The following is a 26251-nucleotide window of genomic DNA, read 5'->3' as shown; positions in this document are numbered from 1 at the left end:
TTCCTCCCAACTGTTGCTCCAAATTATATTGTAACTGATAACCTTTGCTCTATGTGTTTCATGTTGTGTAGCCAGCTTGCATATTTGTTCTTTCCTAGTAACTGACCCCTACTGTGAGGGCAAATAAACCAGAACCCTCTGTAACACAATGCACATAGTTATATATTTACATAGTTAAATTAGGTTGAAAAAAGACAAAGCCCAACAAGTTTAACAGCCTCCAAACCCTCACATTAATTATACATACCCATATCTATACTAAATATAGAATTTAGTATCACAATAGTCTTTGATATTATTCAAGAAATCATCCAAGCCATTCTTAAAAGCATTAAAAGAATCGGCCATTACAACATCACCCGGCAGTGCATTCCACAACCTCACTGTCCTCACTGTTAAGAACCACCTACGTTGCTTCAAATGAAAGTTCCTCTGGTGGCCTCTGGTGCAATGTGTTTCTTGTGTTATGAGTTTAAGGTGAATGGTGTTCAAGTTTAGACCAGTTCCTTGGGCCAGACACTGTACCAGTCAAGAAGATGATGTCTTTGTCTGTTAACAAATATTTTATATACTAGTTAGATAATAATACTAATAATAATACTACTACTACTACTAATAATAATAATAAAATATGTTTTTTTATTTTTTTAAGAAGTACATATGGACAGATAATAGGTTTTACACTTACTGATCTCCTTTGCGCCTCATGGACATGGACTGTAAATGACTCTCCATTCCTACACTGAAGTGACATTCCAGTATTTTAGGGACAATGCGGTAGCAGGAATTTAAGTATAAAATATTCCTGCCGTGCACAGTGTGCATTTGCTATGATTGAAAGTAGAGTAAATATATTTTTCATTCATAGTAACTTTGTTTTAATAACAGATATAAAACTGTGCTAAGCTGAAGAGTTTATTAAACATAAACTTAAAAAAGAAAAATTGCCCTGAGAAAGCAAATCTGAATCACCCACTGTTTGTCTACTATATGGACAATATCATTTTATAATCCAAACCAAGCAGGGGACAGAGTGTGGTGTAGAGTGTAAAGAGCTTTTCCGGTTTTAATACTGCACCTCAAATTTTGATTTATGGACTTTCTAACAGGGTGCCTAGGTTTTCCAGGGGAACAATAATAATGGTTATGGGCATTTGGGACCTCAAGCAGAGCCTGTTTATGTTTTATTTCTGTTGTTATGAATGCAAAAAACATTGGGGTAGCAAGAAACATGCTAAATAAAAGAAATGCTATAACAGAGAAATACATTTCTTTAGCTATCTTATTTGTTTAACTAGCGTGGGGTATAATTGATGAAGCCCACTGTGGGAACCCTGGAGATACTGCCTAGTTTGGTGCCGATTGCAGCTATAGAAGTAAGTGCAAGGAGTGCAAGTTGACCCATGTACCTTGAATGAAATGTTTTGTGCAAGTGACTGTCGCCAAGCAGAATTGCAAAAGTAAATACCCCCTAATGTATACAGGAATGTTGAATTTCTCTCAAAAATAGCTGTGAGTATAGACGTAACATGCTTATTAAACCTTAACAATAACTGCTATATTGGTGCTAGATGCAAGTTTCAAAGGACATGTATAGCTGCCTTTGCAAATAATATTAAAGCTTGTAAATGCTGGTTGTTAAGTGGATAAACACAGTGTGGGTAACATGGGTAAAACAACATTTAATTTGACACATGTAAAATAGGTCACAGAGACAGTGGTCCTAGCCTTCCCTTCCCTCCTATAGGAACCATGCTTCTCTGCAGTGGTCAACCCTACTTACACACTCTACAGCTGTCTCATACCTACACACTTAAATAAGACCCCAACAGAGCAGTCCAGAGGTCGAGGAATGTCAAGTGTCAGCCCTAGAAAAAAAATCCTTGTTTAGGAACTCACTATAGGTCAAGCTTTAATCTCCTTGTTACAGAACATTAAAAAAAATTGAAGGGAACGGGAAAACAGGATGAGCTTGTTGATTGCCATTATTGTTTTTCCTTTCACAAAGAATTAAGAGAAATTGTATATACATTTAGAAACATGGTGTTTGGGAGTTGGGAGGCTTAAATAGAACAAACACAATTTTGTAATTTACACATGAGTTTAGAGTTTATAAATAAGCCTTTTAATTGTTGATTCAATGAACCACTAGGCCACATATATCTCGGTGAGAAAAACATTACTTCAGCCTTAGAGATCCTTGTACAAGTAATTATTAAATGCCAATGGAATCTAAAATGCAAGTTAAAAGCTAATATCGCTCAGCTGATATTCTGGCACGCTGACGCTGGAGTCCAGACGCTGATGTTCCGTCGCTGGCGTGATGAAGCTGGCGTCCATTCCAACGTCAGTGTCTATTGCAGCGCACGTCCTCTTCCGGAGCCGTTAGGTGAGGTTCCCTTACAGCAGAGTCCTCCCTCTTGTATCAACCCATAGCAATTTATATTAAATTAATATATTTTGTATTAATCTGTATTTCATTATTGTATTCACTGTCTCTGTTTTGGCAGTGTTTTAAAAATAGAAGTATTCATGCATGCATGCATACGTTCTAAATGCTAATGTGAGACCCTGGGCCGGCAGCCCTTTTAAAGGAAAACTATACCCCCAAAATGAATACTTAAGCAACAGATAGTTTATATCAAATTGAATGACATATTAAAGAATCTTACCAAACTGGAATATATATTTACATAAATATTGCCCTTTTACATCTCTTGCCTTGAACCACCATTTCGTGACTCTATCTGTGCTGCCTCAGAGATCACCTGACCAGAAATACTACAACACTAACTGTAACAGGAAGAAGTGAGGAAGCAAAAGACATAACTCTGTCTGTTAATTGGCTCATGTGACCTTACATGTGGTTTGTATGTGTGCACAGTGAATCTTACGATCTCAGGGGGTGGCCCTTATTTTTTAAAATGGCAATTTTCTATTTATGATTACCCAATGGCACATACTACTAAAAAAGTATATTATTATGAAAATGGTTCATTTACATGAAGCAGGGTTTTACACATGAGCTGTTTTACTCAGTATCTTTTAATAGAGACCTACATTGTTTGGGGGGTATAGTTTTCCTTTAAGACAAAGCAATAATTCAGGGTTCATTTTGCAGAGTGTGTCATGTTCCATTATCAGTCTCAGTTATGAGTTAATCAGTTATCTCTCCTTCTTAATCTCTAAAATAAAGCTATGCACAGGCACAGTATAGAAACTGCTGACAAATTTCTGTATTTAACGTGTTTGCTTAGGATGGCAAGAAGAATTGTTGGGAAGATATCTAACATGGTGGCAGAGCACTTTGCAGATTGTTTCCTGTAATCTGCAAGGCCAGTGATTTTGGTTTTAATTGTCCTTTAACTGATTTTTGCTCTTTTCTTACAAAGGCCTAGCAGGCATGACTAAATATATAATTAAAGGTATATGTTGGAAAAACAGAGGAAAATCATTAACATAATGGCATTGTAATTTGTGTGGCGGTGGCAAATAGATATTCTGAAATGTCTCTTTAAGCATAACTCTTGCTTTCCTTTCTGTATTTTCTATTTCAGTTGGCAAGCAAAATCCCTTGTGTTTCGCTCTCTTACATTTCTCACCAATTTTACACATTTCTCAGAAATAAAAAGCATACCTTCGCTTTTCCAGCAACTCAGAGGTTCAACAACATGCAAAAACACGTTTCAGATCTGAAACACTAAAGCTTTTAAATATTGCATTTATTTACTCAAGGGTTTAAATCTAACGTATGGTGTGAAAATTCCTATCCCCTTAATGTAGCAGCCTAAAAACATTTATAATATAAAATGAGTTTTTACCTGGTTCTGTTTTCTGAACAGACATTTCAGTTTGCTCCAGGGTTTTGTGAAACACAAAGGTGTCCTAATGATTGGCCGCTGTGCACAGGTATTAGCATATAATAACTAACCTAACTAAAAATAACTAATCTAAATGTACAATTTTATTTCCACACAAACTTTATTGTAATATCTATTTATCTAATTCTAAACCAATGCATTTGCATTCTTATAAGTGCATGATGTAAATGAATTGCAAAAAGGGCAGATAAAATCTGGTTCTAGGTCTCCAGATCTGCATAGCACAAAAACAGCAGCCTGTTTGAACTCCTGGACAGTCTCACACACAATGATTCTGGCTGAGTGCTGGATTTACTCCAACCCAAGCTCTTCCTGTATGTAAGGAAGCCTAACCCTGGTGGCCTAGTGGGTAGCGGGGTCCATCGCCGCGTTCTCGGCGTGGACGCCCGCTGCACTGCTTCCTTCTCTTGTGCCGGCTTCCTCTAAAGGCACGCGCCACGCACACGTTCTTCATTTAAAGGTGCAGTCGCACTGGCGTGATGACACGAGCATGCATTTAGCGTGAAATTCAAATGTATATAAAGCCAATTTGGATTACAGGACCTTGCCCATTGTTAGGTTCAATTTGCCTTTGTTCCTGGGTGCTTCATACTTGTATTCTGACCGATCTATTGTGTTTTGACCCTTGCCTGCCTGATTTACTACTCTGATCTCTCCAATCCTGATCCTGCCTGTCTGTGACTATTCTGATCTCTCCAATCCGACCTTAGCCTGTCCTTCGACTATTCTACGCTCTCTATCCTGATTCCGGCCTGTCTGACAATTCTATCTGCTTGTGCTGGCCCGGCCTGCCTGTTCCTGGCGGTGTTCTTCCTTCCAGTATCCTGGTGAGACGATTGTGCCCCTTTGCTCGTCCAGAACCGTTAGCTTTGCTCCTCTCTCTGTTAAGACCTGGCGGCATCCAATTAGGCGAGGGCTCCTCCCAAGGTGAAAGGCGGTGGTTAAAGGCAGAAGTGAGAGCCGTGACCTGGAAGTTTAGCTTGGGTCCTGGATTTAGGGTGCCGAATGTGACACTGTATTTACCTCTTTTTTTCCAGAGGTTTGGGGCCTTCAGCCAATCAGTCACTTCCCTTTTTGTAACTGGTCTCTGTGATGTCACAGAGAACAGGGGGAGGCCTGTCTGATCCCCTACATATATTATGCCAAAAAAGACAATGACATAGGGTGATGGAGGTTTTAAGAAGAGAAAAGCACATAAATATGTAATTAGGGTTTCCTTCTTAATAGTCCCTATTCTAGTAATACAACTATTGCTTGGTTAACACACAAGGAAATTCAAAAGAGACTAGAACATGTTTAGATAAACAAAGGTCCATGACCGGATAGTATGTATCCCAAAGTACTTAGAAAGCTTAGCTCTGTGATTACCAAAACTCTTCACTAAATTTATTTAGGATTTATTTAGGTCTGGCATGGTGCAGAGAGACTGGCAAATTGCTAATGTGGTGCCACTATTCAAAAAGGGATCCTGTTCTCAGTCTCACAGCTGTAGGCCAGTTAGTCTGTGTTAGTCAGTGGTAGGAAAGCTTTTCAAATGGTTAATAAAGGATAAGACACTGGACTTCATAGCAAATCAGAATGAGTTTGTTCCAGAATGGTTTTGTGCGTAATAGATCTTGCCAGGCTAACTTAAGTTATTTTTATGAGAAGGTGAGTAGGGACCTCGATTCTGGGATGGCAGTGGATGTGATTTACTTAGACTTTGCTAATGCATTTCATACAGTGCCACACAGAAGGTTACTGGTTAAATTAAAGAATGTTGACCTGGAACATAGTATTTGTACCTGGATAGACAACTGGCTAAAAGATACAGAAGATTACAAATAGTGGTGTTAAATGGAAGATTTTCAAATTGCATAGGTGTTGTTAGTGGAGTACCGCAGGTCTCTGTACTTGGTCCTTTACTTTTCAACTTGTTTATTAATGACTTGGAGATGGGAATTGAAAGTACTGTTTGAATTGTTGCTATAGGTTTCATGTAGGATGCTGCCACTTTGCAGAATGGTTTGACTAAATTGGAAAACTGAGCAGCATACTGGAAAATTAAGTAAAATGTTGATAAATGCAAGGTTATGCACTTTGGCAAACATAATATAAGTGCAAGTTATACACTAAATGGCAGTCTGTTAGGAGTTTCTTTAACTGAGAAGGATCTAGGGGTTTTGTAGATAACAAGTTGTCTAATTCTGGGCAGTGTCATTCTGTGGCCACTAAAGCAAATAAAGTTCTGTCTTGCATAAAAAAGGGCATAAACTCAAGGGATGAAAGTATAATTATGCCTCTTTATAGGTCCCTGGTAAGGCCTCATCTGGAGTATGTAGTGCAGTTTTGGACTCAAGTCCTTAAGAGGGATATAAATGAGCTGGAGAGAGTGCAGAGACCTGCAACTAAATTGGTTAGAGGGGTGGAAGACTTTAATTATGAGGGTAGACTGTCAAGGTTGGGATTGTTTTCTCTGGAAAAAAAGACACTTGAGAGAGGACATGATTACACTTTACATAAGTACATTAGAGGACATTATAGACAAATAGCAGGGGACCTTTTTACCTATAAGGAGGATCACCGTACCAGAGTCCACCCCTTCAGACTTGAGGAAAATAGCTTTTATTTGTAGCAGCGTAGGTGGTTGTTTACAGTGAGGTCAGTGAGGTTGTGGAATGCACTGCCGGATGATGTTGTGATGTCTAATTCTGTTAATGCCTTTAAGAATGGCTTAGATGATTTCTTGGACAGGCATAATATCCAAAGCTATTGTGATACTAACATCTATAGTTAGTATAGATAAGGGTATATATAGTTTATGTGAGTGTATGATGGGGTCAGTGTGAGTGTGTGTATTTATGGATGCTGAGTTTTATTTGGAGGGGTTGAACCTAATGGAATTTAGTTTTTTTGCTATCTATGTAAATATAATTGCCACTAACTATGATACAGAGAAACAGGTAGGACACAATGCCTGGATATTAAGTGTGCCACTGTGGTTATAATCTGTTTCACAACTGCTATGAAGCAAGGAGTTAATTATGACACCCGGTTTTATTTACTTACCCCTATGTCCACAATGTAGATGTAAATGGTCCTCCTTTCCCTCCAAATTATAAGGAAATTAATTTGTAGCACCCTACACCTACAGGTAGAGGGAGTTTGAAGGGAGAGTCAAGGCCATCATCATCCTATGAGACACATTCAGCCATTCCTTATTTTCAGACAAGATCTAATAAGCATAAATTGATTATACTGTTTGTTGTCTGTGGTAAATGGGTCTTCGGAGAGTAAATAGAAAATCACTGCTCAATAAACAGCATTGGAGATATCTGCTCTACTGACTTTTATCCACTACCCCAAGGAAATCAAAATGCAGCTTAAAGTCATGTCTTTGGAAAACATTTTAAAATTGCTAATCTCCTATTGTGTCACAATTCTCTTGCAAGGAATTATCAGAGTTGTGGACAAGTGCCAATGGGGTGTGTTACAAATCATTTTCCACAATGGTATACATGGCAAGGAGCGACTGTTTTTATAGCCTGTGCAGAAAGATACAATAAGACTGTCAATATAAGTATTTTTGGTTACAAATTCAGCTGGTCAAAAAACTATATGCTTTACAATTTATATACTCATTAGAATGTTTCACCTGCAACATATTAAGTATCTGATTTGATGTTATCTCCCACGTAGCAAAACACACACCCTTGTATTTGTATGTCCCCATATCTCTCTCTCTCTCTCTCTCTCTCTTTCTCTCTCTCTCTCTCTCTCTCTCTCTCTTGTTGCACGTCTAAATTAATCGGACGCCCATTGACTTTAATGCATTTGGACAAAATAGTCGCCCGTATAAAAAATTGTCGCTCGCGTGTTTCAAAATTATATTGAAGCCCATTGACTTTTCGCCGTTTCACATAATTTTTCGCAATTTCACAAATTTTTCGGTGAAGCAAAAAAGATTCGCCCATAGAGTGTGTTTCTTACTAGATATTAATTTGGTTACTCTACTTAAATAAACATTTTCTTCATTGATAATGGAGCCACAATACTTATCAGTTCTGCCTTGTGAATGACTTTAACCCACTATCTGTTCGCAGCTGCTCAGCATGACACTGACAGCTGCAATTCCATAGCTAATGTGACGGACATCTGATTGGCAGCTTTTTTGCAATAGTTGAATATTTTATTATTATTTAATATTATTTTATTTTTTTACATGAGCAGTATGAAATTAAGTAAACTTACACACTTGAATGTCTACACAGCATTTTATAAAGGCAGGTTTCTTCTTTGAATAACTCTAAGCATGACTAGTATAAATAAAGTAAGTAGGAAGACTTCATTTTATCTTTTCTATTAATAATCTGTTAAACAAGTAATGAACAAGGTTGCTTGAAATAAATGACTCTAATTGGATACCTGGTCTTCACCCCCCCCCTCACACCAAGTACCAAAACCTCAAGATACATAAATCGGAACAAGCAGCTGATACCTGCCTGTCTTTTTGTATCGGTTTTATTTAATCTCTTTAGCCTTATTTCATGTTTGGCTTTGCAGAAAATGTGTGGTATTTGTGAATATGGAATATTTATAACATTTGCATCTTAAAATGCTTGTGTATGCTTTATTGTTTGTTTTGTACTAATGCCATTTGGTACATGCCCCGTGATATTTTCTAAATTGAGGAAATACGGTGTGTCAAACAGCAGGACTGAATTAAATGGCTTTCCTGCTTCACTGTATCAGAACTTCGGAGAAATAAATGTCAGAAACTCAGGCACAGTATATGATAAATGTACATTTGTAAGAAGCTTTAGATACGCTATTGCAAATATTTTGGCATACAAACTGTTGCAATAGCATTTTTGAAGCAAGTAATCATTCAAACAAAGCAGGCATACTTTAAAGGGGTTTCACATTGTTGAACTTTCAGCTGCCATTTAAAGTAGGCAAATTTTTAAAGAGACAAATCACTCTATATACACAGTAATTAGACTTTATGCATGGAGTAACTACATATTACTTGGCCCCACAGCAAATTATTTTTCAGGCCCCCAAAATGTTTAGAGGTTGACTTGTTTTACCAATTTTTATTGAAACTGTATATAAATTTGGGCCTCATGGGGCCCCTATACCTCCTGGGCCCCCCTGCAGCTGCAGGGTCTGCTTCCTCTATATTTACGCCCCTGACTTTATGTATATTTGCTTTTCTATAAAAGTTTAGATACATCTACTTACACCGGTTATTCTGACCAGTATTTAGTGATGAGTGAAGTTTTTTGCCTGGTTTCACTGTGAAAAAGAAGTCCATAGACTTCAATGGGTTAAAAAAAATTGCTATCAATAGACTTCAATGCCTTTTGCAATTTTTTTCAGTGAAGCAAAACGGGCAGCCATAGTTAATGTCTATTTTTTATAGTTCCTGAGCATAGAAGCAGTTATGCTACCTACTTTGATCTGTATCTTTAATGGGATTGAATACAGTTTGTATCCTAAACAGGATTATAGTTCTTTTTAATCTTGCTCTAAACAGATAATAAGAGTCAAGTCAAGAGTGAGTTTATTGTCATTTCATCCATATACATTTGTACAGTACACAGTGAAACAAACATTGTTTCTCTAGGACCATGGCGCTATACGCAACACAGATGTACCTGACAACAGACAAAAAGTGCAAGTGCAAAAATATGCAACTCCTGCAAGACAGGACAGCATAGTGCAGGGACAGGACAAGGCAGTGCACACTCAGCAGATGCAATATGTTAAGTAAATAATGCTAAACGTCAGGCATGATGGTTGTATGATTGTGACATAACAGTAGCAAGAACATCATAAATAACATGACAAAGTGCAAAGTGTGATACTTCCCAACTGTCCGTTTTTTGTTTTTTTTTGCATTATAGTCCCAATTTTGACAGCTCAGACACAGTTCCAGATTCCTCTTTGATCCCTTGAAGTGAACAAGAGGCAGAGAGGCCTTACAGGCACTTAGATCAAGTCTCTTAGGGGAAATTGAGACTCAGCTAAAACCTCCAGAAATGTGGACCGGACTAGTAAACAGGCACTGGTCAGGTAACGACTGGACAATGAATAGGAGAGTATCTGAACAGAAGGATAAGCAATAAATAATAACAATAAAATTGCAACCTTAGTTAGTGACCCCTATATGAAAACAGGAAAATGATAGATGAAGAAGGCAAAATAATAAGTAAAAAACAATGTACTATAGGAACAGAAAATTCTATAGCCTATAATCCTATAAGTAAATGTTATATTTAATCCGGGTAGTGGGATCATGGTCTCCTGGGAGAGACCATTGAACGTTTGTTACAGACATTCAAAACAGAGGAATGGGCTCTAGCTAGCCCATAGCCAGTTTTAAGGCTTTTTTCAAAGGCAAAACTGCTCTGTTCCAGGAATGCGCCTAGCTTCCAACGAAAGAGGCACATAAATGTCATGTTAAGTGCAGTGGAGAAACATTCATAATATTCACAGCATGTGGCCCCCCTGCATTTCAGGATAGGCACATAGTCTGTCCTGACCCCCTCCCTTGTGTTGCATGATAGACACAGTGCTTGGTCCTCCAGTATTTCATGATAGGCTCAGCTTGACAAAACCCTCAGATGTTATCATGTGAGATTCATGTAACTGAAACTAATGGCTACATCAGAACAGTGATGGCCCTACAGCCCCTCTGCCATCACAAAAAGCACTTTACGTCCATCAAAGAGAGAGACAGGTTTATTGCTGTGCTCCCATGTACTGTTTATGTGCAAATTCCACAAGCTTTTGGGTTGCCATCTTTTCTGGAAAAAAATACCCGGCCTTCCTATATATTTAGCTTTTTTCCCTATTTATAACATTGGGATCAACCATAATTTTTGCCACCTGGTCGGTAAAGGACCGGCCAGGTGACAATCTTATGTGGCGTTGGAGCTATGCGTTGCATGCACAATTACTTCTAAGTCCTCTATGGCGATGCTGCCTGAGGCGAGCGTCTCAGCTCTCCTCATTGGCAGAGCGCCCCTGTTTACCTCCATACTGATATTTGTATCTGATATATTAAATAAATGCAAAAAAAATAGGTTCTGGAAGTCACTATGGGGCAGAAAAAAGGGCGTTAAAAGCATAAAAAAGTGTGATAATTACTGTGAAATTTAACACCTCCCAGGAGTAGACGTTACTAAACAACATCAGATGGATTAATAGAGGAATATGTAGTGAGGAGCTGTAGAGCAGCAGTTAAAGACCTTTATGAGGAACTGGAGCCTTACCTACAGCCTTGGGCAGGTCCAAAATGCACTGTGTTCTGTGTCATGGAATTAAATTAAGTTTCCCAGGGAAAGGAATGACTAGAATATTGTAAAAAGAGACTTCTACTTTGCCAGTGGTTCCCCGAATGTCTTAGGTGCTATAAATTGCACTAATAACATGTGACTATATCAAATGCCCTAAATTATCGCACAAAATAATGCATGCTATAAAATACCACATACAATTCAGCTAAAATTAACATAAAAAGTCACTTCTTAAGTTAGACAAGTAAACTTTTAGTGAAACAATCGTTAATTCTAGAAATTAGAAGTGATACAATTTTTACGCCATGCTATAAATAACACTCACTTTATTGACTTTTAGTGAATCAGCCCCTATATGAGCTGGAAGACCCCCATTTTAAAACATACAAAATCAATATGAAAGAAGTGTATTACAGGCTGCTGACACTGTGATACAAGAAGGAACAGAAAACAACTTCATAGTTCCTTTCAGATTATTAAATTATCTCCATAAAAAATGGAACAGGAAATTAAAGGATGCATTCTACATAAACAACATTTGGGAACTGTACGGCTTTTAATTAAACAAAGCCAATATTTTGTTTTCTACTGGACTGTAACCACTCTTGATTTATAATTGATGTCATGTTTGCCAATCTCCAAGCTGGCACCTTTTGTATTGCCATCTGATCCATGTATATATTTTTAATGACAGTTAACTGCATACTGTACCTCTGGGCTGCAGCCATGCGTTCAACAAAAACCATAGTAAAGATTGTTGTGGAGGAAGTACAACTGACCTGTGTTCTGAATAGGTTCATCAGATAGTTGGTGGCTTTTATGGACTCACTGAATTTTTTTATCTGTACATTTTTCACGTACAGTAAAACTTTCTCCAAAAATGTTCCAAATCTAACTTTAGATAGCATATTAATTTTGCTTTCTTCCAAATGTGTACAGTGATGCAGAAAAAGTATGACAAGGGACAGCTTATCATTAATTGTGGGCAACATGCCAGCTAGAATACAATGCTCTTGAAAAAATTAAATATGTAAAACTGGATTGTGGGGCATGTACAAAAAAGAAAATAACACAAGATTTTTAAAGCAAACATTTAAATGAGAGGCAAATCAATCTTTTGAAGAAGACATGCTAGACTGTACAAGGACAAGAATGTAATTAATTGCAGAATAAGTGATACGTGTCTGTCTGCAGAGCAGTCAGCTCCATGGATATGTTTCCCTGGTTCTCAATTGCTTACCCATGGTTACGCTATCCCACCCCCCTCTCTCTTTTTGTTTTAGAAAATTGATCATCAGCAGCACTAATTAGAAAACAGTTCTGAGATATTCAGCTATTTAGACTTGAAAAGCCCACAGTAGGTTGTCTGTTTTGCATAGCGAATTACTGTGTCTGGGCTACCTAATCTGATCCATTAGATGCTAAGTCGTCATTAGAAAGAGAGACCAATCTCTTTAATTTCCATCCGCTATGTAAGGCTCCAAAATGTTTAAGAAATATGTGTGTAATAACTTTGTTTGCAATTACTGTATGTGCCAGTTCTTCTCATTTTTATAGCACATACGGAAGGTTAAACGTATCAATTTCAAAGTTGTTTTACACCCTGCATGCTGCGTATAACTGCTGACAAATGACTTGTAGTAATGATGTCCTCAAAAAAACTTTGCACTTCTAAAAACATTTAAGACTGCAATATCCCAAGTTAAACTATTCATTGATTTTTTTATAATGGTGAAAACAGTCTTTTCTTTACAACAATGAATTATTGGAGGGTTATATCATGCAAATGTTTAATATAATGCTGGATTTGTATTTCTGGTGAACAGATATTGAAAAAAAAATATTTTTACATATATGGGGTCTGTTATCTAGAAACAGGTTATCCAGAAAGCCATTGATTACAGAAAGGCCATCTGCCATACACCTTAATATAGTAATTCATTTTTTTTTTTTCCTCTGTAATGAGAAGACAGTATCTTGTACTTGAGCGAGACTAAGATATCATTGATCCTTATTGGAGGCAAAACAATTGGGCTTAATTAATGTATAAATTATATTTTAGTAGACTTAAGATATGGAAATCCAAATTATGCAATAATGGGTCCCATATCTGTATTTTCAAACAGGAGTGCAATGCGCAAATTGTCATTTTTTTGTTTCATCCACAAAGCAGACTCACTCCCCCCCAGGAATGCTAGCATAATAACCTCTAACTATAGAGTAGTGAAACTTGTGTGTGATTTACCATTGGGATGCATGCTAACATTCTTACTAATTAATCATGCAGTTATTTTGTAAGTTGTGTTCTTTGCATCAGTGGAGGCTTTATGTCGAGTGCAGTGTTGCTCCTATCACCATAAATCGTACAAGTTTGTAATTCATTATATGCAAGTGAGTGTAGGCAGAACTCACAGAGGGAACCTAGAGGCAACCAATAAGAAGTTTGCTTTAAAATAGATGACCAGTAAACTCTACCTGCTGAATGGTAGCTGTGGGTGACTGCACCCAGGGCAAATCTAGCACCTTTTATCACATAACAACCTTTCGCTGTTAAACTGTGCTTGCTGTGGCTTCTTTTGTAGTCTATCATGCATCATCAATGATAATTCTGAAGCACAATCTTATATTGAGTGGGGGCACTATCACTACATTAGCATTCCATTCTTCAATAATAAGCAGAGGTTCTACTGAATTAGTGCTTCTCTTGTGCACATTCTATAGCGAATATACTACCAGGTTTATAGCCCTGTTCCTACTCATGTTCCTCCATAGGCTGATAATGATAACTCATATAGGTAAGTTCAGCAGGTATGATGCACCTTGGTGTTCATTTCTGCTTTAAAATAAATGTACAACATTTGCCACTCAGCTGCTTAAATGCAGATTTTTACCAAACTATTGGCCAGTTGTATGTAAGACTTACCAGCATTGCAATTTTGTTTACAGGGGCTATTAAGAATGAAAACCGTTTTACAAGCTCGCTCTGCATTTACTCGGATTTATTCTCATTTTATTGCTCTGTGGAATGAGTACAAGTCTAGTGGTAAACCATTATCAATAATTATCCCACAAATATGTGTATTACAAATGTGCATGCATTTGATAGGAAGGAGAATATTATTACCAGCACTAAGGGTTATGTTCCTCCTTAAATTTATCACTTAGGACTGGTAGAAATAGAAGAACCAGTTAACACAGAAAATTCTATTTTATTATTATTATTATGTATAATAGGATGAAAGGCAGAAAAGTAGTGGCTAATTATGCCTAATATTTTCTTTTTAAAAGAACATACATTAAAAATATCAACTCTTGCTTTATGTAGCTTTGTGACTCTCATAGCTTTTATAATAGAAAAATAGTGATTTAGGCATTATCTAATTATTTAATTCAGCGGTTCTTAGCTTCAGTTTAGAGGCTATATTTTCAGTGGTTATTTTTTATCCTTAGAACAGCAGGGTATATTGGTCAACAGCAAAGAGGGATCTGTCAGACTGATTCATGCACTTATTGATCCACCTGTTTTGTGAAAATATTCAGTAAGGCCTGAGGCCTGATATAAGAAACCAATGATTTCAAGAAGAGGTGTGAAATAAATCACTTAAAAAAATTTGCTACAAAATAAGCAAAGGACAACAATGTCTTATGAGCTGACAGTATGTAGGTAGGCTGTATATTTCCTTAATGTAACTACTGTACCTGCAAAAGTTATTGCAACAATGCAGAATAATTTAAGCAATGCAATAAAGACATAGGCTACAAATCAGCTTATTTATTTATTTGCATTTGAAGAAATGTTATCAGTGCTGAGTTTATATAGGCAGATGGGGCTCCAATCAGTGTTGGACTGGCCCACCGGGATACCAGGAAAACCCTTGGTTGGCCCAGATGTCAGTGCTTCTAAACATGTGGCCTATTTCATGGTCATTTCTTTGCCAAAGAGGCTAAATAGATGGAATAATATATTATAGTATGTAAAGAAAATAAACTTTGAGAATAGAGGTTGAGTGAGGAGAGGAAGAAAATATTACTGAGAGTGGGCTCCTGGTCTAAGGTTTTTTTGGTGGGCCCCTGATGTCCCAGTCCCATTTGCTTCTATAGCAATAGTATAGCAAGTAGCAATTGGAAATATTTGCAGATTATTGCCATAGTATTAAGGGGCAATTCTGAGCTATTCTTTCCCACCTCTGGGCTGCTAATTGCTATGGACAATGAAATATTTGAAATATCCTCATGTGTTATGGCCTTTAGGGATTTTACACACAGGTGTTTTTTTTTTTCACTTGTGTTTGAAATGCAGGTTTGAGCACACCTAAACACATCGGCTAAATAATTCCATTATATTCGTCCCAGTTGTTCTCGTGTGCTTTTAATGTTGTGCTTAATTACATGGAGGTAGCCTTATACTTATTGGGGGAAATCTTATAAAATTTGCAAAAAAAAACTTTGTGAAAAAAAAATTGCATGTCGCAATATAATATACTTTATTAGGCTTTTATTGCATTGTGAATCTTAATTGTGCATTGTGAACCTTTAACAACTGCTCTGCACTTTTGTTAAATGTTTTGTCGCAAAAAAATAGTTTGCGATTGTGCAATTTTATTACATACGCTACACACTATTGCAAACTATAAAATTCGCGATTGCTACCTTACTGTCATGTAAGGGGCAAGGTGTTTGCAAAGACAACATTTTGCACTTTGTGAACATTTATTCGCATTGCTAAGGGATTGTGAATGATTTTGCGTTATCGACCAATATTACATTCCCCCATTTGTGTTCTAAAAACACTTAATTACAGGCCTATAGATTATAGAGTATTAAGGCTATGATTTAAGTGTTTTTAGAACATGAAATGCATAAGCCTAAATCTATGTGTACCTATGTGTTGGATTTCACACAAGTTTGTTTTTTGAGTGCCTGCTTGACACCAATACAATTTAATGTGCTCCCCTAGCTGAAGGCCCAGTGCAGTGCACCAGTATATGGTGAATTGTGTAATTATATATTGGGACCCTACTGTACCATTTAATATTTATTATGTTCTGTAAAACAAATCTCATAAAAAAAATAGTGTAAAGAGCTGAGTAAAATAAATGGAAAATTTATCAAGCTGTCTAAGCCATCCAAATGCCAAGCCATTTTTATTAGCCGCTTCAGACTTCTTGTAATCCATTAAAGTCAAAGGGGAAAATTCAAGTGGCAAGCAAGTTTTAGTGAAGATCCCTCTAGGAAAAAAAACAAGTAAAAAGCCGCAATGAATGATCACTGTATTTTCCTATGGCATTTTCAAGAGGCTGCTTACAGGTATGCTAGATTGTTTGCAGAGGTACAGTATGCGGTACAGTACAATCAGTACAAAGATTTATGTCTGCCTTTTTTATGTGGCAAATTGGAAACCTGTTTTTTTACACAGCATTGTCAAAAAGGCATTTACAAAAACACATGTAAATGCAATACACTATATGCATTTATACTCTTTCAGCATGAGTTTGTTAAAATACCCGCGTGCAAGAGCCCTTTCTCACAAAATTTTTATCTTAAATGCTTCAAAAAAAGTCATCACTTAAATCAAGTTTTGTGACAGGTTCCAGGAGTGATTTATAAAAGAACACAGGTAAGAAAATTGTTTGATCAAGTTTAACAAATCTTTGTCTGAAACACAAAGGCTTTAGGAGACGGATTTTCTAATGCCATGCTGGGAGAGAGTTATACCTACGAATGTCATCCTGATTCAAGCTTTAAAAAGACACTACACCTTAAATATGAGTTGATTCACTTTACAAAAAAAATTTAGTTTTTATTTTCACAAATATTAAAAGACATTTTGAACAATATAAGAAACTAATGAACATTGTATTTAACCAAGTTATCCACTTCTCCAGACCAGAATCACAAACTGTGGTATGCTTTATTAAACCTAGTGAAATGAATTTAGATATGCATAAACAAAAATTATTAACAGTAATACCAAAAAATGAAAGAGTTTTAAAATAATGAAAATATCATGTAATGTTGCCCTGCACTTGTAAAACTGATGTGTTTGCTTCAGAAACACTACTATAGTTCATATAAACAGCTGCTGTGCAGCAATGGCGGAAATTGAAAAAAGGCTATATGGCACAGGATAAATAGTGGATAACAGATAAAATAATTTTCTACAGAGCTTATCTGCTATGTAACCCTGAGCCTTTTCTCCTTTGAATGGCTGCCCCCATTGCTACACAACAGCTTATTTATATAAACAATCATAGTGTTTCTGAAGCAAACACAGCAGTTTTACTAGTGCAGGGCAACACGGCATTATATTTTTATTACTTCAAAAAATGTCATGTTTTGATTAGTGATGGGGGAATTAGTCCCACTTATCGCTTCGATGTGAAATTTGCAAATTTCTAGAGAGTTTTGATGCCGGCATCAATTTGCGGGCGCTGGCAGTGAAACGCGCAAATTCGCCGCAAATTCATTTGCCCATCACTAGTTTTGATATTACTGGTCCTTTAAGGGTCATATTTTACTATATATTTAGTTGTGAACAGCTTATGGTGACTTTTGTGCTCTCCAGATAACTTTTGTTTTCTTGTAAATTTTTGTATAATTTGACCACATAGCAGAGAGTTTTTGACTCATGGACTGATAAATAGTGATGGGCAAATCTGTGCAGTTACAAATCGCTAAGAAATTTGCAAAATGACTGCAAAATTTGTGAAACGGCGAAAAATTAGCAAAACATGTTGAAGTCAATGGGCGTAAACAATTTTTTGACGCTCAGCAATTTGGTCTAAATGTATTAAAGTTAATCGGTGTCCGAATAATTTTGAAACGCAACAATTTTTATGCGCGTGACAATATTTAAGGTGGTTGATTTTTCACTGGTGAATTGTCGCCACAGTTTTGAAACACGGAAATTTGCCACAAATTGGTATCACTACTGATAAATAAAAAAACTGTTGTGTTAGGTTAGCCAGTGGATGTTCCCATACATATGGAGATAAGACTCACTGCTATATATATTCAATTTATATTATAAACTTCTTACCACATTTTTTAACTGCGCAGTTGTAACTGATTTTATGATTTTATGTCAAACCTATTCCTATCATAATTTTAATCTTAATTTTCTTTTCTGGACATATTTAGAAAATATCTTAAATGTGTTAATCCCAATCAAGTTTGATCAAGGTATTTTTCTTGAATCCTAGTGTAGCACTATAGTAAACTGACTTTACTGTGGTCAGTTTTAGCTACTTTCAATGTGGGGTAATACCACAAATGAGGCCCTCTCTCTCAGGGGTAAGCCCTCGCAACAGGGTGGAGGCAGGGTGTAGTGCAACTATAACCAGGTGCAATCGCACAATAAATGGGCGCCAGTAGTTCTTTAATGCTTAACCAGAACAGTATATTTATTTAAACATAGCACAGATCCACAAAGGAGTATTCAGAACAATCAGATAGCATAAAGGAAGCAAATACTCACAGGACCATGCATTGGGTTGGATCCCTACATACAAAAGTTCATGTCAGCAGAGGTAGCAGTAATGTGAAAGGTACAGCCAGCTTTCAGGAACTCTTTAGTTGCCATCTAGGGGAATTCCTATCATCCCTAGTCTCAACACTTTGTCCCTACTTCTGGGCTATTAGTACCTGGGAACTTTATCCCTCTAATGTCTCCTCATCGGAGCTTTGAGCTGCTCAACTACCTAAGCTATCTATCACTCCTAGAGTTATCTATGACAGAGTATGCTAATCTATTTACTAGGGCCAATGCTCCTAGGATCCCAATACCCATACCCTTATACTACTGCACAGTGCCTTCTAGTGTACACTGTGAGAACTACAGGGGTTACATAAGCACAAGGTCCCCATAAGGACCCACTTAGGCGTCCATGTGCCTGTCAATAATGTGTAAGGGTGTCTAAATTTTCACATCCCTACACTAGCATTCCATGCAGTCTCCATCTATTTGAGGAGATGGGTAACATATAATAAAACTGCCTATTTTTGAGGGACAAAAATAAGATATCTAATTCACATGGATTGATGTTACATAATAAATCTAAATCTAATCAAAATCTAAACAGCAATTGGCAACTCATTCATACTGAAAGTCAAGTGAAAATGAAATTTGTTAGCATTGGCCTTCTAAAACACAGATCTCCAAACCTTACCATCTCTAAATCTGCCTGTGTGATTGGTTGCTCTGTTCCTCGGTTTCAGACAAAACAGGAAAATCAGGCATTGTAGTGAAAAAAGGTCTACAAGGTAGAGTAAAATATTACTTTGTATTATAGGACAGCACAAATATTCCATTTATACAAAAGCAATGTCTCTTAATATTTTATGTTTCAAACTGTAGAAATGTCTATATCAGGATGTTAAAGTACTACACTTTAAAAGCTACAGAAAATATCAACTTAGCATGATTATTAAAATGTAACTGTAAAATTCTCTTAGAGGTCACTAGAAAAGAGTGTGCAATTAATCGTATTGAAGAAAATGTGAAGCAGGTCAAAACTAGATGCAATATTAATCACAGCATATGACCAATGAACTCAATCATTCAGGAAGCTAAATGTATTTATTGAGGATTTTACAAACATTTGGGACTCACAATGATCTTTCATCAAGCACCTGACAAATGACTACTGTGGCAAAGAAAACACTTTAAATTCCCCAATAAACAATCTCGCTTTCCTGAGTAGTTTAGGGCCCAGGGCCTTTTTTATGCATGGTGGAAGTGATGTGTGGGTAGTGTGACCTTATTCTCCTCAAAGAAATATACTGTATTAACATTGGTAAGAAATGTTTTTTTTAACCAGTAATAGTGGTCGCATAGTCACAATTGCAAACTAAAGTCAAGATGATAATGAAGCCTATGCTATGTTATTAAGACATGATCGGAACCTAAATAGTGTGGCTATTTATGCGCCTTCATTTACAGTACATGTGATTTGTTTGAAAACTAGAAATGTTTATTCTCTGTGATTATTTCATTTTAAAAATGCATCTACTTAAGGAGTATAGAACTATACCTACTAGATATAGTGAAAGAAATTCTCTTGTACATGAATAATTCTATTCCCCCCTAATCTATTTAGTTTGGTTAGAGTTTAGTTTGGTTAGAGTTTAGTTTGGTTAGAGTTTAGTTTGGTTAGAGCAAACTTGGTCACTAGTAATCATCTGAGCGTTTTTGGGATTAATCAGAAGTATACCTACTGTCACAGCTGGTGGCAACTTTTATGTTTATCATGTCCACAAGTAAAAAAACTGAGGTTATAACAAATATTTGTGTGAGTTTGCACTTTGAATTATACTGATGTTGTCTGAATTAATGTGTCACGTAAACTACAGATTTTTTTTAGCGTAATGCATAACTGCCATTGAAATGTCCTTAACTTACAGGTTGGGCTTTTAAATGGGTCCTTTGTGCTATTTAGGGTAATCACCGGGATGCCCTTTAATATGAAAATGCATCCTACTGAAAATAATAATGAAAATGAGATGACTCTAAAACATTTTTTCTTTCACAAAGCAAATTCCCTTGATTTAATTTGAGTCCCCTGGGAAAAAGGTTAAGCAACATTGTACTATAGATTTTCTGTCATCCATGCATAGTCACCTGTCAGTGAATTCATATCTCTGCAGTCTGTTACATAATAATGTCCCCTGAGGGCTCCAGTCGTTCTTCAGCGCAACAAACTGTACAGATATGTATGACTTCCAAACGCATGATGTATTTGAAATATAGCTTTAGATACAGTATTACCAGCAAACCTCGTGTTATGTCTTGGTGTAGATTGTAGCTCTATGACATTTGAACACATGGCATAACAGTGCACATTTGCATAGATTTTCACATAGTGAAAAATATGCAACGTGTATTCCAGTAAGAGTTGCCAGGCTCCATTTGTGCAACCTCTTCTTGGCACAGTGAATTATATTCAGTACGGGCACTGTGGCAAACTGATATGTTGAAGTTTTGGCAATATGAGTGTATAATTCGATTAGAATAATGTTCTCAAATTTCCCTAGTGTAAACAAACAATGCTTTTAGTCATATCTAAACTAATTTGGATATATTTATGCTCTGCTATGTTGCATCCATTTATTGCTGTCTTAAAGAGCATATGAAAAAATGTTTCTAAAAATGACACCTACAAAACTGTGAGCAATTTTACATTACTAATTATGATGATAATAATTTGCAAGTTCAAAGAAGGTTATGGAGACTCTACTTAAATAAATGGCAGTAGCTGCTTTCATTGCTCAGGGCAAATCTAAATAGACTGAGTTAAATTAAACTTTATAAAAAATAGTTTGCTCCTGTTATAGTACTTTCTGTTAAAGCAACAGTAACACCATCACCAAAAGATAATACCAAAAAGTTAAATTGTTTTAAAGTAATTAAAATACATAGTTCATATAAACAAGCTGCTGTGTAGCAATGGCGGGAATTGAAAAAAGGCTATATGACACAGGTTGAATAGTGGATAAAAGATAACAACATTATGTTCTACAGAGCTTATCTGCTGTATAACATGAGCCTTTTTTCCTTTGAATGGCTGCCCACATTGCTACACAACAGCCTATTTATATAAACAATTATATAAACAATAGTACAGTTTCTGAAGCAAACACAACAGTTTTACTTTAATTTTTTGATGTTACTGTTCCTTTAAGTATGAGGAGGTGGAACCTACCTAGCTGGATGACTTTTTTTGGGAATGTAGATGCTGGGATAGGTTGCAGTAGTCCAACCAAGTTCATATATATGAGTATTTTTACTGACCTATGCAACAAAACAAATCCCTCCCTACAATACATCTGTCGGCAAACATAGGCATATAGATATTTTCTACAGCAGCCCCATCATAGAGGAGATTGGAAGTGCATCAAAAACCTCTTATCTCATTCTACATTTAAAACAAAGTCAAGAGCAATAAAAAGCCAGAGTTAAAGTTAGATCCTCAATTAGGGTTCTGCATGAAAGCTGCTAAGCCAAGGCAATATAGAGTGGAGAGTCAGATTATCTAAATAATCATTTGGGTGGCATTGCAAACCAACCAGGTACGAGTTTCATCCATGGCCCCATACAGGGCTTCTCCTGTTTGACATGCATTCCATAATAAAATTTTCTTCAAAAAAATCTGTGCAAGAACAGAAAATTTAGGGGCATATTTATCAAGGGTCGAATTCTGAATTGAAAACATTTTGAAACTTGAATCCACAAAGACCAACCGAAATCAAGTCTAAGTTTTTTATTTTGTCAAATAGGTCAGTTTTTGATCGACTACAATGTCAAATATCCCCTTCAGATTTGGTGAAGTCTATTTTACAATAAATTAATTGTGGCAGAGAGTTGGAGGATACAACATTTTAAGTTAGTTCACTTAGGCTATGGGAAAATTTTTTCTAAAGGTATCTTTTCTAGTCCTGTATCATACTGTCCCAAGTGTGATGAGTATGATGTGTCCCTTTTTCACTTGTCCAAAGATCAGTATATCTTGGAGGGAAGTTACCAGTTTTGTAAACATTAATCTGAAAATAAAAATGAAATTATCTCCAGGTTTTTCTTTGTTGTTTCTAGATGATGGTAGGCTCTTTTCAATTTCAATTTTTAAAGAAAATAAAATATTGACAATTTTATTTTTGGCTGCCTCCAGAAAGGCTTTATTTAACTGTTGGCTACAAAATGAGTCTCCCTCAATTACAGACACAATGGCTTATATGAACCAGCTTAGTTGGCAGGAAGCTTTATTAGTATAAACTAAAGGAAATAATTCCAAAGAATCATTTAGACTTATATGGTCTCCTTTGAGTTCTGTGACTCCAATACCAGAAGTCAAATATCTCAGTTTCTTCAATTGTAAAATGTTCGTAGGGGGTGTGTGTGTGTGGGGGGGGGGTTTAAACATTCCCAAGACAATCTGCTTTTTCTTTCTTCTTTTTCTTTTAAGAATGTCTATGCATCCACTGGCTTAGTTAGTGATAGTTAGTTCTTGTTAGTTTCTATTTTATTTTACATATTACTTCATTGTAAGTTATACATTCTGTATAATATGTCATTGTATTAATCTTCTTATTCTGCATACTATTTGTTATCATATTGATTTTTATGGTTTATTGTGAAAACCAAATAAAATATTTCAAACAGTTTTTGATCGAATAGTCCATATTCAATCGAATTAGAATTGTATGAATCGAAGGAATAGCGAATTCGATCGAATTCGATTCAAAGTTTTTCCCCAAAAAAACTTAGATTTTTCAAAGTCCACCAATTGACTCCATAGGCCAAAACAGCAATTCAGCAGGTTTTCGGAAAGGTCGAAGTAGAATTTTTAAAGAGACAGTACATGATAAATTTCTATATTCCAATTTTTTTAATTTTTTATAAATCTGAATTTAATTTGGACTATTCTCTAGTCCCTAGACAGAAAAAATAGCTCAAAATTAGAATTTGTTTTCATTCGAAAATTCACCTTGACCTTTGATAAATTAAACATTAACTTAATAAGTATATTTTTTCTTATAGTTTATTAGTACGTGTGCTCATATTTTAAAACCAGTGTGCAAGATGTGCACACTACATTCTGAATTATAGAGGACATTGAAAAATGTTTTCATGTGCAATATTGCAATAACACAAGCTGTTGCATGGTGTTTAGCCCTCTACCATCTTCTTATTTTAAGTCGCCAATATATTCTATTGTGCCAGTGATTCAACTTGCAGAACGAAGTCTAACCTTAATCATTATAATGCCAAAATATTAATTTAATGCCATCTTACTTGAAATGGTATTTTTATTTAAGAAAAAGCCATATTTATAGCTTTATTTAATCTGTAAAATGCAACATGCAGTTATTTTACCACCAGTTAAATGCCATGTTTCTGTAGATTTACTGAATCAAGTTTTCATGAATTCATAAAAATTCCAACAGCCATGCATAATACTTTTTTCTTTTGCGCAAAAGACATATACCTTTCCTCTAAATTTTAAATATGTTGCCTACATATTTACAAATGCTGCTTCATATATAAGAAATATATATATATATATATATTGTATCTGTTATTTATTCCCAGTTTTTATGCACATGCCAAGTGGATTTTATTACTGATATATTTTATGACAAGCAAATATATATATTTGTGTACAATTTAAGCTAAGAAAACAGTGACAAATAAAAATATATCTACAGAGAGCTGCTTATCTGAATTCTCACAGAAAACTGAAACTGATGACATATTCAGTCTGCAAAATGTTTTATTTAAAGCAGATTTTAAATGGAGACTAATACTCAACAATGAATTAGGGTTGACATGTTCTGAGCTTCTGTGCCATCACAGAGCCCTTTATCATTCATTGTGCCTTTCCACATATTCTCATGCTCTGGACTGAGCTTCAACTACTTGAGCGAAGGAACTGACTCAACGTTTACAGTATACATAAAATGTTCATATTACCAGATTGTTTAGCTATTAATTATCTTTTAGGACAACATAAAAACCAGTGCATCCTGCATCTAAATTGACTTAACACTCACTTTTAGTTAATGTTTTGATGGCTTCAGGCAGTTCAAAAACTTTTATCCCAGGCCATGCTGAGCATTTACAGTGCCACTGCCAAAAAATAACAATATCAATGATGGGGAACTACTATGGATTCATTTATGGCATGGTTTGGCACTGCTAAAAAATAAGTGTTACATATGTTATATATGTAATATATAATTGAATATTGAATCCAATCATTATTATCACTATTATTTATAAAGCATCAACATATTCTAAAGAATTTATATTCCATGATTCACCCACAATTTACATATCACACAATATAAAGCTCAACAAATATTTGTATTTATTATGAAGTTCCAACTTACACACAGTATACTGAATACAGACTGTACAATACATTGGAATAAACCAGAATGTTGTTCAGAAACATAGGAAAATGTAATTACTTGGGTCTCTCGTGGAGCATGAGAAAAAGGGAAAAGGCAGCATTGGTGGATTAGGGCACCAAAGTGAAAATTATGTAGTAATATAGATCAGCACCACTAGGTCTGTAAAGGGTTGTGATTGTGCTGTGTTTAAGTTTCAAGGTTGCATTTTGTTTTGTCACATCTGTCAGAAAATGCTTGCCATTTGGGGCTGGGGTTTATTTTTGGCAAAATAGCCAAAGGAAGAGGATATGCTCTCTGTCTGCAGGCATAGGCCACACAAGAAGATAACAGTTGGTTTCCTGTTTTTCACTTGCCCACCTCACCCTTTTGGGTTGGGTAGCTGGCATAGCAGGTAGGCCGTAGTTCATATGTGGTGGCTCATTCCATGGAGGGATTGGTCATAATTTTTTTGAGTTGTATAGCCTCTTGAGATGTACTTTATTGATATTAAAACTGTAGCCTATTCCATCCAAAACACTGGTTTCTTAATTTGTCAAACGAGGTAATGAAACTTGGATGGTATCTTTCTTAACATATGCTGTATGGGGGTAGGGGTGGGATTATTGACAAGGGTAAGGGATCTGATTTTCTGATACTGCTAAAACACAACTGCTATACTGAGCTAAACTGATTAGGAGAACAAAATGGTTGTTAAGATTTATAAAGGTAATGGAGGTGGATCTGGTTGTTGGTATAATGAATGGGGATAGGTTTCTGAGAACAAAATGCAGCTGAATTTGTAGAAATGGGGTGTATTTCACATTGGGTGAAACATTCCATCTCCTGGTTTGGTAGAGTTTCGGCAATAAAGATGTCTATTTTGCCTAAGTTTTTATATATTTTTGAGACTTTGCCAATCACTGTACCTTTTAAGGTTCTTAAAGCAATCCAAACAATGTGTCATGATTTCATTTGGTCCAACTGTAGACATAGGATTACTAAGAATGTTTTAACCTTACCACTACGGCAGGGAGGTATTATGAAGCTGCCCACCTTCGACAAGTACTGGCCTGGTCTGGTTGGCGACCCACCACTAAATGGGGTCTTATAGAGAATATGTCTGCTGATGGTCATTTGAATTATTGGGTATGGCTGAAGCCCCACTCCTTAAGGGATAAGACCAATTTACTATCATCAACC

General features: G+C 36.1%; 1 protein-coding gene across 4 annotated transcripts in view; it reads right to left on the bottom strand.

Annotated features, from left to right (window-relative positions):
* Nucleotides 1-26251, bottom strand: part of LOC108709778 (protocadherin-9) — a 1169460-nt gene that overhangs the window by 666494 nt on the left and 476715 nt on the right. The gene's annotated exons all lie outside the window — the stretch shown is intronic.

The sequence above is a fragment of the Xenopus laevis genome, chromosome 2S (assembly GCF_017654675.1).
Source record: "Xenopus laevis strain J_2021 chromosome 2S, Xenopus_laevis_v10.1, whole genome shotgun sequence".
Taxonomy (NCBI): Eukaryota; Metazoa; Chordata; class Amphibia; order Anura; family Pipidae; genus Xenopus; species Xenopus laevis.
Note: the sequence above shows the minus strand (reverse complement) of the source record. Positions and strands in the feature narration are given on the sequence as shown.